General features: G+C 41.3%; 1 protein-coding gene across 3 annotated transcripts in view; it reads right to left on the bottom strand.

The window, feature by feature from the left end:
• The window catches only part of LINGO2 (leucine rich repeat and Ig domain containing 2), a 932,046-nt gene that overhangs the window by 561,380 nt on the left and 352,373 nt on the right, over window positions 1–18,293 (bottom strand). Inside the window, exon 4 of one of the 3 annotated variants that reach the window (XR_011558292.1) lies at window positions 14,565–14,645. The exons of the other annotated variants lie outside the window; for them this stretch is intronic. The gene's annotated coding sequence lies outside the window, so the exon portion shown is untranslated. Of the gene's footprint in view, window positions 1–14,564; window positions 14,646–18,293 lie in introns of those variants that run through there. 3 annotated transcript variants of the gene reach the window in all.

The raw sequence follows: 18,293 nt of genomic DNA, 5'->3' as shown, positions 1-18,293 counted from the left end.
TGTGGCAGACAGCTCAGAAGGAGATCAATTATCTACCTCCTCCTTGGATTCAGAACAAGAGTTAATGATACAGCCACGCCTGCGGAGAGCGATGCATAGGCAACAACAACTGAGAGATTATTATCAAAGAAAATGAGGCCACCTGTGGTTGGGTGGGGCTGTGGTAATTAGCGAGGCTGCTATAAATAGCAACCTATGGGTTTGGCCATTGTGGAGGGTTATCTGATCCTTGTTTTTTGTGCCTGCTTTACTGACTTTGACCTTTTGTGTGCTGCTTTTTCCCCGCTTTGAAACTAAACCAGAGCAAAGTGTGTTTCACTTTGTGAAAGAAGAAGGACTGTGAATTGCCTCACAGCTGCAAGCTAAGTGATCACAGAACTGATAAGGGACTTGTACAAATTACCAGTTTGTTTGGAGACGAGTGCTCTTTGCTATACCAAAAGAGGGCTTAGTTTAAGTGAATTTTCATTATAAAGAACATTGTTTTGAATTTTCAAACGTGTGTGTGTCTGAAATTTGTACCTGTGAATTTTTGGGAGGAGTCTACCAGAGAGCCCGACAGAACAGTCTCCAACCATAATAAAGCAATTTTTCTCAGCTTCATTATGCTTCATATATGCCAATATCTGAACCAGAAGGCACACAGGCAGAGATTTAAGGATACAGCTCTTGATAAGATAAAGTTCTTATAAACGCAATTAATAATCCATCTTGACATCTCAAATTCTTGAATTCTAATGTAGCCTACTCTGAAATAATATCTGCATAGGGAGATGTTTGGGATTTTTCTTTACTGCACATTCAGGTTACAAAAAACCGCAGTGAACCTGTCATGCATCTCCTCATTGATATCGTTGTTTAATTTGTTTTTCTTATATGGTAATATGCTTTGTTAACTTTTATGAAGTCTGAGTACTTTTTAATGTTGTATCTCCTGAGTGGGATATGTTGGAGTAGGGAGAAAAAAAGTTAAAATGATCATCACTGTGAAACCTTTCTCACTCCCCACCCCACTCACAACTCTAAAATCTTAATCATAAAAGAGCTGTAGAGCATAGCTGATTCATCCACTCAGAATCCCTAAAAACAGTAAAAAGAACGATAATTGCATCCTGAGGATCTGATTCACAGGCACTTACTCCTGAGATATTTCCACTGGGCTGAACAATAACTTACATGGATGCATCTTTTAGTTAATCCACCTGTTGTTAAAAAAATAAGCATTTCATACGGCTCACTTTCAATCCCAATTTTCCCTTCATTCAAACCAGAAATGCGCAAACAAGGATAGGAGGAATATTGAAATGCAAATCTTAATCTAGTCTGTGACTCTTAACCATTGAATAGTGTTTAACTTCTGAGTTTATGCATGCTTACTACACAGCAGGCATGCCCAGAGTAAGTGGAAACTACTTCTAAGTAATGGCACTTGAAGATATGCTGTTAACATTGTATTTTGTTTTTCCACTTAATAATTTTAGATAGTTAATACTTTTTCTTGGTGTCAAGTGCAGTCTATAACCCGCACGAATCATCCAGCACTTGTTTAGTTTCCCCTAGTTTACTCTGCACTCCTTTTTTATGTTTTGTGAGGTTTAGGGATCAAGCCATCTCTTAAAAAACTTTCAAATTACCCAACAACTGGGTCAGGGTTTTGTTTTGTTTGGCTTTGTTTCCCCCATTGGGTGGAGTAAAGGGGGGGGGGGACAAATGCTTTAACCTTCTAGGCAAATAGTCAGACCAAAGCCTATTTTGGTTATATCACATATATCACATATATTATACTGCTCGAAACTCAACTGCAGAAAATACCTCTGTCGTCAGACATGGGGGAATTGAGATATTCATTCCCCCCAGGCCTATACAATTTATGCATGGTATATTTGTGTGTATGTTTGGTTTTTAATAAGGGTTTTAAGTTATTTTAAATATTAGATTTGTTATATGTTGTTTTATTATTGTTGTTAGCCGGAGAGGGGTGGCATACAAATCTAATAAATAAATGAATAAATAAATGAATGAATAAATAAACCAACCAACCAACCAACCAACCAACCAACCAACCAACCAACCAACCAACCAACCAACCAACCAACCAATCAATAAATCACTATTGGGACCACCAGAGGTTGAGAAAAAGGCTGTTTCTGGCCTCCAGAGGGCCTCTGGGGTCAAGAGAAGCTGTTTTCACCCTTCCCAGACATTGAATTATGTGTGGGGGCACTCACACATGCACAATAGCATCCACCCATGCTCTTTTGGCACTTGAGGGAAAAAGGTTCACCATCTAGTGGGTAAGGTGCCTAGTCTAGTCTAGTCTAGTCTATATTTCATGAAATGATTTTCCCCATGCAGATCCATCCCTTGGACTGCCAAATGGTCCTCCCTGCTTTTTAAATATCTTAGCAACACACAATAAACTTGAACCCAAGATTCTGTTTTAACTTCACCAAGCTCTTGGAGCCTAGAATGTGATTGCCTGATAAAGTTCATCTGCTCAATTGAATTTATACAAAATTGAATTGTTTCCTACGCCATCGTTCTTCTTAAATGGTTTCCTCATCCAATTAGGTAACAATATCGCTAACGTTTTACCATGTTTTTCTAATGGTTCTTGCTGTAAGAAGCCTAACCTACTTAATAAAATTAAATAAACATAGCCTTAGTAAAGCCATCCAAATCCAGGAAGTTGTAGAGGGCAAACTTTTTCAGTCAGAGGAGAGGGGGGGGAGAGAGAGAGACAACTTCAAAACATTATTTCCTGCCCCTTTGAAACAAAATTCTGAAAGCTCAGCAAGTGTGTTTGACATTAGGAGACAGTCATTTGTTATTGAAAGTGCACAGGCTTTTTTCCCCCTGTCCCCATCCATCTTGAAAGAAAGTTTATAAAAAAAACCACCATCTCATTAGGATTACACTCAAGTGGACTGTAACTAGTGATCCAGAAAGTGTGTTCATGGAGCACAGTTATCCTGTTATCCATCTACCTTGCTGTTGTTCTCCGAAGTGTATTTTGCTGACTGCAGCGATGACAAATATTCCAACAGATTTTACTCTTACACAATGTGATCCATTTTGGTGAAATTAGCTTTCATAATTAAGCCCATTAACAAAATTGAAGCAGAGCGAAATGCAGGAAGCCCACGCTGGAATTTCATCAAGGATAATCTTCTTTTAAAAAAGAAAAAGAGGAAAAAAATCCATGTACAGAAATAAGTGAGCATGAAAAAGTCCTTCTTCCCATCAAAAAGGGTGAACCTAATTAATTGAAAATAACATCTACAATCAAACAACAACAACACCCCCCAAATTCCACTCAGGTTCTGCAGAATGGACCTATTGGTTAACAACCATCAATATTTCTTTCCACTGCCAGACAAAGAAAGAGAAAAAGAAAGCAATTGCTACATTTTCTAAGCAGTGAATGAAGCTTTGGTTCTGTCCTTTCAAAATTTCAAAATATTATTATTCTGAATGTAACAGATACAGGATTGTGGTCTCCAGTCATTTTAAAGTTAGGGAGGCTTGAAAAATGCAATTGTGCATTTGCAACAAATGTAAAACTGTAACAACAATCCTATACAAAGCAAGGAGCAATTTGCAAACTACAGTGATACCTTGTCTTACGAACTTAATTGGTTCTGGAACGAGGTTCGTAAGGTGAAAAGTTTGTAAGACGAGACAATGTTTCCCATAGGAATCAATGGAAAAGTGATTAATGTGTGCAAGCCCAAAACTCAGAAACCCAGAAGACGGGACGCCACCACCCGGTCCTCCCCGCCTCTTCGTCCTGTCTGTCACCCTGAGTGAAGTGCTGGGTGTGTGTGTGTCAGGGCGGCCCTCCTGCCCCCCCCAGCCAAAAACGCAAAGTGCCGCCGCTGCCGAAGGAGGTTGAGCCTCCCGGTCCTCTCTGCCCCCTTTGTCCTGCCTGTCAGCTTCGGTTGGAAGAACCTGCCTCCTGAGCCTGCTTGCCTGGCGGGAGGCGAAGCGCTGTGGAGCAGTGTCAGGCCGGGCCTCCTGCCCTCCCAGCCAAAAATGCAAAGCCGGGCTGCCGCTGCTGCTAATGGAGACTTGAGCCTCCCGGTCCTCCCCACAGCTTCGCCCTGCCTGTCAGCCTGGGCCAGCAGAACCTGCGTCCCTAGTCCGCTTTCCTGGCCAGAGGCGAAGCGCTGGGGGGGTTGTCAAGCCGGCCCTCCTGCTGCCCCCAGCCAAAAATGCAAAATGCAAAATGCCGCTGCTGCCGCTGCCGGTTCTGCCGGCCCAGTCTGACAGGCAGGACGAAGGGGTGGGGAGGGCCGGGAGGCTCAAGCCTCTTGCAGTGGCAGTGGCGGCAGCCCGGCTTTGCATTTTTAGCTGGGGGGGCAGGAGGCCCGGCCTGACACCCCCCCCAGTGCTTTGCCTCCCGCCAGGCAAGCAGGGTCGGGAGGCAGGTTCTGCCAGCCCAGGCTGACAGGCATGACGAAAGAGCGGGGAGGACCGGGAGGCTCAAGCCTTCTTTGGCGGCAGCCGGCTTTGCATTTTTGGCTGGGGGGAGGCATGAGGGCTGGCCTGACAGCCCCCCTAGCACTTCGCCTCCCGCTGGGCAGGAGAAGGGGGGCCTCTTGACCAGCCGCTGAAAAGCCAAGGGAAAATCCCAGGCACTTCGGCTGGCAGTCGGGAGGCCGGGAATTCCAGCAGGGGTGGGAAACTAATGGGAAATCCCATCGGGGGCAGTCACAAGGCAGGGGAATCCCTGCATCGGTAAGGGAGCGCCATGCAGTAAGATAGCCCATGGACCCAGGCTCATGTTTGTAAGACAGAAATGGTTCTTAAGACGAGGCAAAGAAATCTTAAACCTCGGGTTCATATCTTGAAAAGTTTGTATGACGAGGGGTTCATAAGACGAGGTATCACTGTACTTCTGATTCTGCACAGATTACAGGTGATTTTTAAAAAGAAAATTCATTATACTAGTAACTAGAACAGGAATACAATCTAAAGCTCATAAAACAGCTACACTAACTTCTCTCCACAACTTTTGGGAATACAGATAATCCTCACTTACTGGCCTTTCAAAGTTATGAGTGAATCTGGAGATTTATGACCATATGCAGCCATCATAGTATGCTTGTGTTCATATGATCACATTTCAATTGCTTAATAAACAGCAGGTAATTATAAGAGTCTCAGCATCCTATTGTTGTGGGCTGGCGTCTTCCCAGCTGGCTTTTGACAAGCCAAGTCAATGGGGAAGCCATCAGGAAGTTTCAAGTCACAGCCATGCAACATTGCGTTTAACAGCCATGCACGATTCACTTAGCAACTGCAACCACAATTGTGAGAACTATGATTATATATATACCATCTGATGTGATTTTTCACCTTATAGTCATGTTGCTTACCAAGAGAGTTACTGGTCCCAATTATCATCTTTAACTGAGAACTACCTGTAGAGGAATAGCTTTGATGATGAAGAGGTAACTGCGGGGGACCAAGAAAATCTTATTTGAGGGACATCCCATCAATGGGGATTTGGAGCTGAGAAGGTACCCTGTCTTTATAGCTACCTCCTTTACTTCATTTAGTGGAAAAGGTTGTACAACGATGACCAGTAGTCTGGAGTAGAACCATGGTTCTTTGATTGTACATCTCATTAATGAGCACCTCACTGGTTATACAACATTTATACTGGTTGTACAAGTTCCAGTCAAAGTGGATTGATTTTAAATAAACTGGTATAGCTCCAGGATGGGGGAAAAACATCACCAAGCTTATAATGGTGTGCCAGCAGGTAGTGTGTATTGCCACACTGGGGTATGAATGAAGCATGAAGAAATGTCAAAGAGGCTCCATTGTTTCACAAGCCACACGACAAAATGAATCCCACTATCTGTGACAGGTTATGGAAATGATCTGACAACGTTCCCCAAAGGAGAAGGCAGAATCTGAAAGCAGAGTTTGTATCTAGTGCAGGAAGGGTGTGGAGGGTGAGCATTAAAATAAGGTTCTCCTTGTAGCTGAATAATGGATGTAAAGCACACTGTCCTGCCTCATTTGAAATTTAAATCCAAGAAACGACAAAGCAATGCCAATTATGTTTGTACAATAGTGATCTACAGAGCAAAGTCAAAATGGAGAGATGTAAGGCCTCTACACTGAAGGACTTTCATTGATTCATTCAACATGAATTTGATTACTATGTTAGGTAAATTAATGCCATTTATCACAATCTATCTAATTTAGAGAGCAGAGGACATCCCTCAAACAATGATTATACAAACTGCCTTTATTATATAACATTACAATTTTTAAACAGAGCTCTGTCTGGGAAAGGCAATATATATACAGATTAGAAAGGTTTTCAGATAATCAGGACTTGAATATAATCAGGACTTGAAAGAGTGCCATTTTCATGAATTGCAAGAACTATGGGTGTGTATGTGTAATCAATTTGTATCAACTTTTACAATAAAGATTCCCATCTTCGGAAGAGAGAAGGAAGGTCAAAAACTGGGAATCATAACAATAATATATTAATGCCACACATTTCAAGCATCTAGATTTTTTCATACATATTATTTCACTAGCCAGGCCATTTACAATGTTTCTATTGCTATTTTCTCCCAAGCTTATTTCCAGTATCTCATTAATTTTGGGAGTTTTAAATCAAGACATAGTTGAATTTGTCAAGCTCAAGCTCACTCCATTCCTGCTGTTTCTAATTTAAGATTGTTCATCTCATTTCCAATTGGTATATGGTCCTTTTAAAGTCCACCCAAAATACATGCAAATCGTGCATATTTTAAGACTTTGCTTTAGAAGTCATATTCTATATGTAACACATTTTGTCCACTCTTTCCATCTAAGAAATGCACTTTCTACATTTTTATAAATAATAACATACTATATACAGCAATTAAAATATAGCCACAAACGAAAAAGCATAAAACTGCATTAAAAATCAGAAATGTAAATATCTCACTGAACAACTGCATCTTAATTAATTTATAAGTTCAGGAGATACAAATTATTAAATCAGAATTAAAATTTAGTATTGAACGAATTTCTGATCAAATCTATTCAAAATTTGCTCAGGTTCTTTGGCCTAAAACACTTTTGTTTGGTCAGGTAAACTAAGGTTAGGTTTTCAAGGCAAGAAGTACAATCAATGCTTTCCATAGAAAAGCAGATGAGTTGACTAAAACCCCATAGAAACAATTACTATGTGTTTATCTAGCCTTTTCAAATCTCATCCTTGATGTGCCTTGACTATTGTTGACTGAGAAGTCTTTCAGCTGTGATCAAGTTTAAACATTAAAGCTTTATCAGTATATCACAAAGACAGAAGCTCCTAGTTTGTCTTTTTGCTGAAAGGTATTGGTGCTGCCTGTAATCCGTTATAAAAGGACAATAAACCACAGTTCTTTTGTAACATTTGCATTTATTTAATGTTAGGCTACTTTTTTCTTTGTCTTTCCTTTTCATGACCTCTGGAGCTAGGGTGTTAATCATACATAGAACAAAGTGCAAAAATTTTATTATATATATTATATAAACCGGCTCTCTAAGCAGTGGTGTAGGCACCACCGTCTTGGGTTTTGCTTCTGCGCATTCACAAAAGCTGTTTTTTTTGCTTCTGCACATGTGCAGAATCCAGGTTTTTGGCACTGTGCATGCACATGAGCCCATGTGCCACAGGAGGAAGCGAACCAGCGGCGAGATAAGTTAGAAGCTACCTCTGGTATTTGTGTGTGTGTGTACATATGAATGAGAACATATCCAAGGAACAATGAAGCAATAACAGAAAGGTCAGCATACGTGCTATTAATAAAAATTCAGTAGACAATTGTCATCTTTATCAATATATAAAGGGTCATAAAAAAGTAATAAGGAAGGTTATCCATAGCTAAGACATTTTGTCCATAGATACAGTATATAGTCCATAAATAAGTATAATATGCAATGGATCCTGTATCAAATAGTACAGTATTAGCAGGGCTCCAAATCAGCACTTCTCAACCTGTGGGTCACGACCCCTTTGGAGGCTCGAATGACCCTTTCACAGGGGTCACCTAAGACACATTTCTGATATATATATATATATATATATATATATATATATATATATATATATATATATCTGTACCATGGGGATGTCTGAGCATGCACAGAAGCTTAACTTTTGGCACTGTGCATCCATCGCCATAATAATAATTAATAATTTATTGGATTTGCATGCCGTCCCTCTCCGCAGACTCGTCACTACCATATTTGTTTGTACTTTATTTTTGAGTACAAAGCAAAATCCCCACCTCTACCACCATGAAACCTGAAATAACTTGTAGTTAGGGTATCTGAAAGAGCAACTTTTCAAACCAGCTTGCCCTGAAATTGGTACGTAATCATTTAGAGCAGCCATCTCGTTTTCATGTTACTTTTCTTTTTTGCTACTTTAAAAACTTTTTCCCGGCATTGCGCATATGTGCGCCGTGGCCACGCAATGCAGGAGGAAGCAAACTGGCAGCGAGGTAAGCTAGAACCCACCCCTGATTTTCCTAATGATTTTATTATTTTATGGTTGGAGGTCACCAAAATATGAGGAACTGTATTTAAAGGGTTGGGGCATTAGGAAGGTTGAGAACCACTGCTATAAATGATTACAGTACTTACCAATTTCAGGGCAAGCTGGTTTGAAAAGTTGCTCTTTCAGATACCCTAACTACAAGTTCTTTCAGGTTTCATGGTGGTGGAGGTGGGGATTTTGCTTTGTGCTCAAAAATAAAGTACAAACAAATATGGTAGTGACAAAATTGGTGTTCAGCAATCCTTAAAAATACAGAGAAGGCAACCATCTGCCCACTGCATTTTGCATGCTTGTGTCCAGGTGCCTGGAGGATTGTGTTAAACTCATCTCAAAATGGTCACAAATTTAATGGGTGGGGTGGGGGGGGCAGCGGCATACAAATTTAATAAATAAATAAATAAATAAATAAATAAACAAACAAACAAACACACAAACAAATAAATCTTCCCCAGCTAGATATAGGGGTGAGCTTTCAATTGAAATTAAATAAAATCATTCCTGGCCATTGATGTCATCTTTTTATTGTTACTGTTTAGTTTTGATATTTTGTTGAGAAAGGAAATCATTGCTGGCTTTATATGTGAATTTGTATAGACTCTATATTGGAAGGTAGTAGTAAAATGTGTATATGATTGCAGTGTAGGACAGGGTATCAAACTTGCGAGGGCACATTGTTGTCATAAGATATGACAATCCCCCCCCCACTTCACTAAACCAGGGTGGCTGTGGCCAGCATGTGATGCATTCAATGTGCGGGCCATCTGTTTGACACCCCTTGTGTAGGACAATCCACCTTTTCCAAATAATAATTGTGCATCTATTGTAATATCTACCTGGGCTCCCAAGAGTGTAGCTTGTCCACTCTTTCTCTTGCAGATATGATTTATACCTCAGATGTAAAGATCTAGATATAAAGGCAAAATACCTTAGATGTAAAGAGGAAGAAAACCTAATTGCTTTCTGCATAATGACACTAAGACTCACATCTACCAAATGAAAAAGGAATACAATACAAGGAAAAAAATGGAAATAAAATATTATACAACCAATTCACTTTGTTCTGTTTCAGATTTTCTGACTGGGAAGAAAGCACTCAATTTTCATTTCCTTTTGTAGTCTTGTCTGCAAGTGTGAGAGAACAGTCAAGCCGAAACCCTTTCACAAAAGATTCCTGATAGCTATGTATTAAAATAATTCCCAAAAGCTAATGTGATATGAAGAAAGTGAAAAAGAAATCACAATTTATGTTTCTTGAGTTTCTCCAGAAGGCCTAAAGAAAATCATTGAAGGGAATGTTATATTATTGATGGAGTTAATCACAGAACTGGGAATGAAGGAAGGTGACATTGGTGGTAAGTCCAGTGAAGGCTTTCATCTTATAGTAGCTTGAATAGATTGTTCATTAAGATAAAGGAAAGGCACTTCAAAACTAATTTCTCACCGTAGGAAAATAGAAACAATGCAAATATAACCATGGCTAATGCAGATAGATACTGTTGTCTAAAAAGTCAAGAAATTAAAATTTTCTCCATTGCATTAGGAGCAACAGAAAATGAAACCTTAAAACTCCAGCCATCAGTAGACACGTAGAGATAAACCATATCTACACACAATGAGAACTTTTTGTTTTCCAAGGACTAGATATACCATAGCATAGAAGTTAATTGTACAAAATACTTTACTGTAGCACATACTTTTCCTATTGCCCTGGGATACCGCCAACGTTATAGGTTATACAAGTTGATGTAGCCATGAAAATAAAAGGGCTCTGAAGCGTAGTGCTTATAACAAGTAAAAAGCATACCTCTGCCTCCCTCCAAGAGTTCTTACACACTTACATTTGTTATAGATTAGGTGTTGCTCAATGTGATTGCTCTTCAAAAATTGGCAGGGCAAGCTACTACAGTATATAAAAACAGAAAGCAAACACCACACTCACTCATACTGACAATGTTACCTAGCTGGGTAATGAAATATCTGCAGAAAACAATCAAGCTTAGAGAGCACTAAAGACTCCTTTCAAAGTAATCCCATCAGGGAGTCCATTTCCAACATTTTTAAAATAGAAGTTGCATTTTGATGTCACTGGATACAGATTTAGAAAGGATATTCATAAATTCATAAGCTCCAATTCCCTCTTCTCTGCTTACATTCATAAATATCTTCCCAAATGATTGGAGGCATTGCCCTTCATTGAAGAATGTCACTTCCTTTCTTGACAAGAAAACATAAGGGACATGGCCGCGATGTCTATAGGTTCTTACATTGTGAAATTTAAATATTAATAAGTCACCCAAGGTCACCGTGTATGAGTTAGACAGCAATATAAATTTCTTGAATAGTAATATATAGAAAGTTGTAGATTATGTCCTACAGCCTGTAGAACAAAAACTGATTGGGTTTGTTGAAAATCATCTCGAGATTTTATTGTCCACTGGGAAAGCCAAGAACTTACAAAACTTTCACCAGACCCATCCTCGAATACAGCCCATCTGTTTGGAACCCATATTGCATCTCAGACATTAACACCCTTGAAAATGTCCAAAGATACTTCACCAGAAGAGCCCTTCACTCCTCCACTCGAAACAGAATACCCTACGAGACTAGACTTTCAATCCTGGACCTAGAAAGCTTAGAACTAAGATGCCTTAAACATGATCTAAGTATTGCCCACAAGATCATATGCTGCAACGTCCTGTCTATGGGCGACTATTTCAGCTTCAACCACAACAACACAAGAGCACAAAACAGATTTAAATTTAATATTAACCGCTCCAAAGTTGACTGTAAAAAATATGGCTTCAGTAACCGAGTTGTCGAAGCGTGGAACTCATTACTGGACTACATAGTGTCATCCCCAAACCCCCAACACTTTACCCTTAGATTATCCACGGTTGACCTATCCAGATTCCTAAGAGTAAGGGGCGAGTACAAGTGCACTAGAGTGCCTTCTGTCCCCTGTCCTATTGCTCTCCTATATCTCCTATACCTTTCTTTTATTCCTATATCTCTTCTTCTATTCTTTCATTGATATGTTTTATTCCTATATCTTCTCTTCTATTCTTTCTTAGATATATTTTACTATGAGTATATATTCTATAACCTTCATTATGTATTTTACTATGTGTATACCCACTAAAACCCTCGTGTATTGGACAAAATCAATCAATAAATCAATAAAAACTTGAAAGTCCCTTTTCACATAGCACTATTTCAGATTTTGGGCGGTGGGAGGGAAGTGGGGTCTGTAGGCAGAAGAAGACTGATTCTTCTACAAAGAATTAATTTAAATTATTATTATTATTATTATTATTATTATTATTATTATTATTATTATTATTATTATTTAGACTTGTATGCTGCCCTTCTCCGAGGACTGAAGAAATCATACAGGTCTGTTTATTGATCACTCTTTTTTAATGGACTCTAAAAGCTAAAACCACAAGGAATGAATTAATTGCAAATGAAAATATGGTCAATAAAACAACATCATCAAAAGTAGGTAAAGATAAGTAATCCATTGTTGTAGGTTCCAAATACTGACTAATGAATTTGTCAGCTTCAATTGCCCATTCTGATAATCTTACAATTCTGCATTATTTTTTAAAAAATGGGATGAAAATTCCTATTTATTCTAATTTACACATTGCTGCAGTCTACTTTCTTAACACTGCTATATTCATTATGTGATTTTTCCCCCTAATTGGAAAAACGTATCACCAAATGTGGAGTAAAGATAATGGAAGATATGAGAGTTTTGATTACATATTAATTTTAAGAATGAAAGATTAGGAGGGTTCTCACCAAAATGGAAACCAAACAAGCTTCTCTCCTAATTCGCCTAATGAAATATTTTTTTACTAGGGACCTTTCCACGATGATTGCTTCCTGAACAATTAACATCAGTGATATATGTCTTAAATAGTTATAAGTAAAATTGATCTGTGAAAGGGTGGGGGACTCTGAAAAAGGAAGTAAAGAGCATGCAAATGATCAAGAGATTTTAAGCAAGTTAACTTAGCCCTAATAATAATAATAATAATAATAATAATAATAATAATAATAATAATAATAATGAATAGAAATATGGGAAGAAGCATTTCAAAATATTTACTCAACATTATTCCAAGATTCTGTTTTTATCCCAGACTTACATTAAAGGTGCCAACCTATTCCTTGCTCTTGCCTGGGTTTGTAGAGGTTGACAAAACTCCTCAAATTCTGATCTTTTAAAAAATATATTTTTATTGAAGAGATTTTCAACAGAATAAAAACAGTACAAAGGTAAGTAAGAAGATAAAAGAAAAGCAAGAAAATAAAGAAAAAATAAGAAGGGAAGGGAAGAAAGAGAGAGGAAATATTACAAGTACAGTGGTACCTCTACCTAAGAATGCCTCTACTTAAGAACTTTTCTAGATAAGAACCAGGTGTTTGTTTTTTAAAAAAATATTTTTATTGATTTTGTAGATATGGTTACATAAAACAAACATAAAACAGTGCACAGTGCGTGTGCCCATCACCTGACCGACAAAAAAACCCATCACCACCACCACCAATTGCGGGGGGTTCAAATATTTACTAGTTTATATATATATATATATATGTTTCCTTGGCTCTACTTTGCATTTGTTATTACTGAAAGAGTGATTGGAGTTTATTTTTCACATTTGCATCACAGATTCTACTCAGCATATAACCTTTCACCTTATTCCATCGTGCCATCAGCTTCTCCAGTTTATTTTCAAGGTGTTCAAGATTTTTTTGCCTCTGCTTAAGAACCATTTTCTACTTAAGAACCCGAGCCCGGAAAAATTTCCCAGGAAATTTGAGAGCGGCATGAAGGCCTGGTCAGTTTTCTGCCATTCCCACTTTAATCCCGGCCATCTCGGGCTTTTCTGGGCTACCAGAGAAGCCTTTCAGTGGCGCTTAAGGAGGGGAGAGGGAATAAACCACTTTGCTGTGGTGACTCCCTTGCGCTGCCTCCCATATACTTGGTGCAAGGTTGTCTCCCAAAGTGTCTGGGCGCAGAAAGCCAAAATGGGCGCTTCACCCCGGCCGGATCGACTCAGCTTCAGCCAAACTGAAGAGACACCACAGTGAGGGAAAGGCGCCGGCTACAAAGGGAGCAAGCAAGAGACAAGGGGAGTCCATCAGCATGGGAAGGAAGAGGAAGCAGGTAGCAGCAGCAGCCACCTTTCAGTCAAAGGACCAGGAGGTTCCTCCCCTCACCCGCCTGGGTTTCTCTCACGCATGCAGTGTATGGGAGGCAGCCTCGTGCCAGGTATAGGGGAAGTGTGTGCTCCTCCTCACCACCTCAGAGTCCCTCTTTTTTTTAAGCCTTAAAGTTTTGGATTTTTTTGATTCCCTTCACCTCACCTTCTTCCTTCGGCAGCGACTCTCCTTCTCCTCTTCTTCCTCCTCCTCCTCCCACCCCTATTCCGACCTTTTATTTCTTTCCTAATGGGTTGCATTATTTCCTTTTACATTGAATCCTATGGGAAAATTGCTTCTACTTACAAACGTTTCTGCTTAAGAACCTGATCACAGGACGAATTAAGTTCTTAAGTAGAGGTACCACTGTAAATTGATTCCAATTTTCTTAACAGCACATTACAAATGTGTTATGAATTGTTTAACTTTTAAGATCACAACATACTACTGTCCAACTATTCACTAAGGCTGCATTACTATTACTATTACTCTTCTCATAGTTCCTATCACCCATCTCCTCCCACTTATGACTGTATGACTGTAACTTGTTGCTTGCATCCCTACAATTTATATTAATATTGTTTCCTGATTGCTTATTGGTACCCTATGACAATTATTAAGTGTGGCACCTCATGATTCTTGACAATGTATCTTTTATTTTATGAGAGCATATGCACCAATGACAAATTCCTTGTGTGTCCAATCACACTTGGCCAATAAAGAATTCTATTAAATTAAATAATTGTTCTGCAGTGAGTTGGCTCCAGATTGCAAAACCTATTCTTTTTTGGAGGGTGATGGGAAATGGGAGATGGAGTGAACATTACTTTCGTAGTTGAATGAAGGTGTTACTTCCAGGAAGCCGATATTTCTGTTGACAAGCAAACATAAAACCAAAAAGTATTTTCTTCATGAAAGGGTTTGCGTGGCTATCTTCTAAATATAGTGTTCAAATTGCAATTGCTACAGGAATAAAAAAAATAAGGTTTCCTTTACAAATGCCACCCCTGAAAAGAGACCTTTGATTTTTCTGAGTACTCCAATCTACTATTAATTTAGCCAAAGCCCATTCAAAATAGGAGGCAATCAGTAGCTCTTGTTGGAACTCCACAAATGATCTGATCTGAAAATGCCAGCGGTTCTTTCACCACTCCCAAAGTGGCACTTAAAAGAGCCTTTTGTATTATATAGCTTGTGCTATTCTGTATTAGTTAGTAAAGGCAAGGACCTCGTTAACAAGGAGCTTTCCCTGGGGGATGCTTGTTAAGCTGACGTTTCCTTCTTGAATTGGAAAACTTTCTATTATGGAGATTTAAACTGCTCTCTGCTTCTTCCTGGTCTTTGGGGCACCCTGATCCTCTCGGCGATTTTGGAAATCATATTTTCTAAGCCTATCACGCTGAAGCAGTGCTGTCAGTGACACAGACCAGCACCCAACAAAATGTTCTGTCTGGGTTTTCCCAGACCTCCACACCCACTGAAAAAACAGCCAGACACTCTGGTAAAATCCAAAAATAGTTTATAGCAGGAAAAAAATAAGCACAAAGGAAATAGGCGTTGATTGCTTACCTGAACGCCTCTTCTCGTACGGTGAGCGGGTACAGCAGTCACATGGGTTGCTCATGTCCAATCCGGTGGAACTGAGCCTAGTATTAAAAAAGCTTGCCGGATCCGCCCCTTCCCCAGAATTCGCGAATCCATAGACTAGGCTCAGTTGTGAAGCTCTGTAGTGTTCAACTCTCATTGTTAGAGGAAGAAAGATATAGAAAGGTAAAGAAGACACATACAAGGGCGGGAAGTGACTGCTGTACCCGCTCACCGTACGAGAAGAGGCGTTCAGGTAAGCAATCAACGCCTATTCTCCGTACTGAAGGAGCGGATCCAGCAGTCACATGGGACATACCCAATAGATGGTCCCTAGGGTGGGATTAGCTTGCTATCGTGTGAGATAACGGATTGGAGTACCCTTCTGCCGAAGGCAGCGTCCGCTGAAGCGTAAGAATCAATTTTGTAGTGCCTGATGAAGGAATTTGGCGAGGCCCAAGTGGCTGCTTTGCAGACCTCCTCCAACGGGGCTTGAGTCGCCCAAGCGGCCGAGGTGGCTGCGCTCCTGGTGGAATGCGCAGTGATGTTCCTTGGAACTGAGAGGGAGGCCGACTCATAGGCCTTAGATATAGTCCCTCTGATCCAACGGCCTATTACTGTTGAAGACACTTTGGCCCCCATGACTCTGGGATGATAGGCTACAAAAAGTGCTTCTGACCTCCGAAAGGGTCCTGTGCGTTGGATATATATTCTCAGCGCTCTGGTGAGATCCAGGGTGTGCCATCTAATTGCCAAGGGATGGTCTCGTTGGAGGCAGAAGGAAGGTAGGACAATATCCTGAGATCTGTGGAACATGGAACTGACCTTGGGTAAGAAGGTGGGGTCCAGTCGCAAGACTACCTTGTCCTGATGGAATTGACAAAGGTCCTGCCTGATTGAGAGGGCAGCCAGCTCCGAAATGCGTCGGGCAGAGGTAATAGCCACCAGGAAAGCTACTTTAAAGGATAGGTACCTGAGGGACGCCGATTTTAGGGGTTCGTATGGTGCCTGCGTGAGGGAATGGAGAACCCGTGGCAAATCCCAGGATGGATACCTGTGGACCTTGGAAGGTCTGAGGTTGGCTATGCCCTTGAGGAATTCCTGAACTTCAGGGAGGGATCGGAGAGGCTGTCTGCGGGGACCCCCTAGGACAGATGAAATGGCTGCCAGATGACGCCGGAGGGTGCTGGTGGAAAGTCCTTTATGGAAGCCTTGCATAAGGAAGGAAATAATTCTGTGTATGGGGATGCACAGAGGGGAGAGACCTTCCTGTAGACACCACTGGTGAAACTTGGACCACGTGTGGTCGTAGATTCGATTGGTCGAGCCCCTCCTGGCCTTTAAAATGACCTCCACTGAATCGGGGTCATGCCCACGCAGTTCTAAATCTCTCCTGATAACAGCCAGGCGGTGAGGTGGAACCACTCCGGGTCTGGATGGAAAGAGGCCCCCTGCCGCAGCATATCCCCCGAAACGGGGAGTCGCCAAGGGTCCTGGACGGACAGCTGTTGGAGATCCGCGAACCAGGGCCGGCGGGGCCAATGAGGGGCGATTAAGATTACTCGGGCCCTCTCGGTGAGGACCTTGTGAATCACGTCCGGGAGGATTGGAATTGGAGGAAATGCGTAGAGTAGGCCTGGAGGCCATGGACTCCGGAGGGCATTGATTGCTTCCGCTCCCGGGGATGGAAATCTGGAATAGAAGCGAGGGAGTTGGGCGTTCGCATTGGTCGCGAAGAGATCCAGGACTGGTAGGCCGAATCTGAGGGTGATTTGATGGAACAGGTCTTGATGGAGGTTCCACTCTCCTGGGTCTATCGTTGCTCGGGATAGCCAATCCGCCTGGACGTTGAGACTCCCCGAGATGTGATCGGCTAGGAGCGACTGGAGATGTTTTTCCGCCCAAAGGCCCAACTTGAGGGCCTCCCTCATGAGAGCCTTGGATCTCGTGCCCCCCTGTCTGCAGATATGGCTTTTTGTGGCAATGTTGTCGGTGAGAATGAGAACGTGCCGGTTGGGAATGCGAGGAGAGAAATGCTTCAGAGCCAGGGAAACGGCTCTTAACTCTAGCCAATTGATTGGCCTGGAAGCTTCCTCCGGGGACCACGTGCCCTGGGCTATCATCCCCTGGGCGTGGGCGCCCCATCCCGATAGACTGGCATCTGTGGTGATGACAAATTGATCCGGGCACCTGAACGGGGATCCTCTGTCCATGGCCGGAGACTTCCACCACTTGAAGGATCTGCGAACACTCAGTGGGATGACAATGCGTCGATTTGAGTTGCTGTGCCCCGATCTCTGAAAAGGCAACAGTAGCCACTGGAGTTCCCTAGCATGAAGGCGAGCCCAGGGAATGATGCCTATGCATGACACCATCTTCCCCAAAAGGGAAGATAGAGTAACTATGGATACTGAAGGATTAGATAAAATGTTGGAAATTAACTCCACTATACTGAGTTTTCTCTCGGGAGAGAGAAAAACCTGGGAGGATTTTGAATCAATAATGGATCCCAGGTGAGAAATGGAAGTGGAAGGTTGGAGGTGACTTTTATCAAAGTTGATGGAAAACCCATGGTCCTGAAGGACTGACATGGTGACAGAAAGGTCTGTTTTCACTCTCTCTAGGGAGTTCCCATGAATTAAAATATCATCAAGATAACATAAAATGTGGATGGGAGACGCCCGGATATAGGCCGCCAGGGACCCCAAGAGCTTTGTAAAGACCCGAGGGGCCGAGGAAAGGCCAAATGGCATCGCCCTATACTGGAAATGCCTGCCTTGAAAGGAAAAACGTAGAAATTTTCTGTGGCATTTGGCTATAGGAATGTGAAGGTAGGCCTCAGTGAGGTCTAAGGAGACCATGAAATCTCCCGAGTGAATGGTGGCCAAAATAGAAGACAAGGAGTGCATCTTAAACTTCCTATATTTGATGAATA

This window comes from Erythrolamprus reginae, chromosome 2 (genome assembly GCF_031021105.1).
Source record: "Erythrolamprus reginae isolate rEryReg1 chromosome 2, rEryReg1.hap1, whole genome shotgun sequence".
NCBI classification, from domain to species: Eukaryota; Metazoa; Chordata; class Lepidosauria; order Squamata; family Dipsadidae; genus Erythrolamprus; species Erythrolamprus reginae.
Note: the sequence above shows the minus strand (reverse complement) of the source record. Positions and strands in the feature narration are given on the sequence as shown.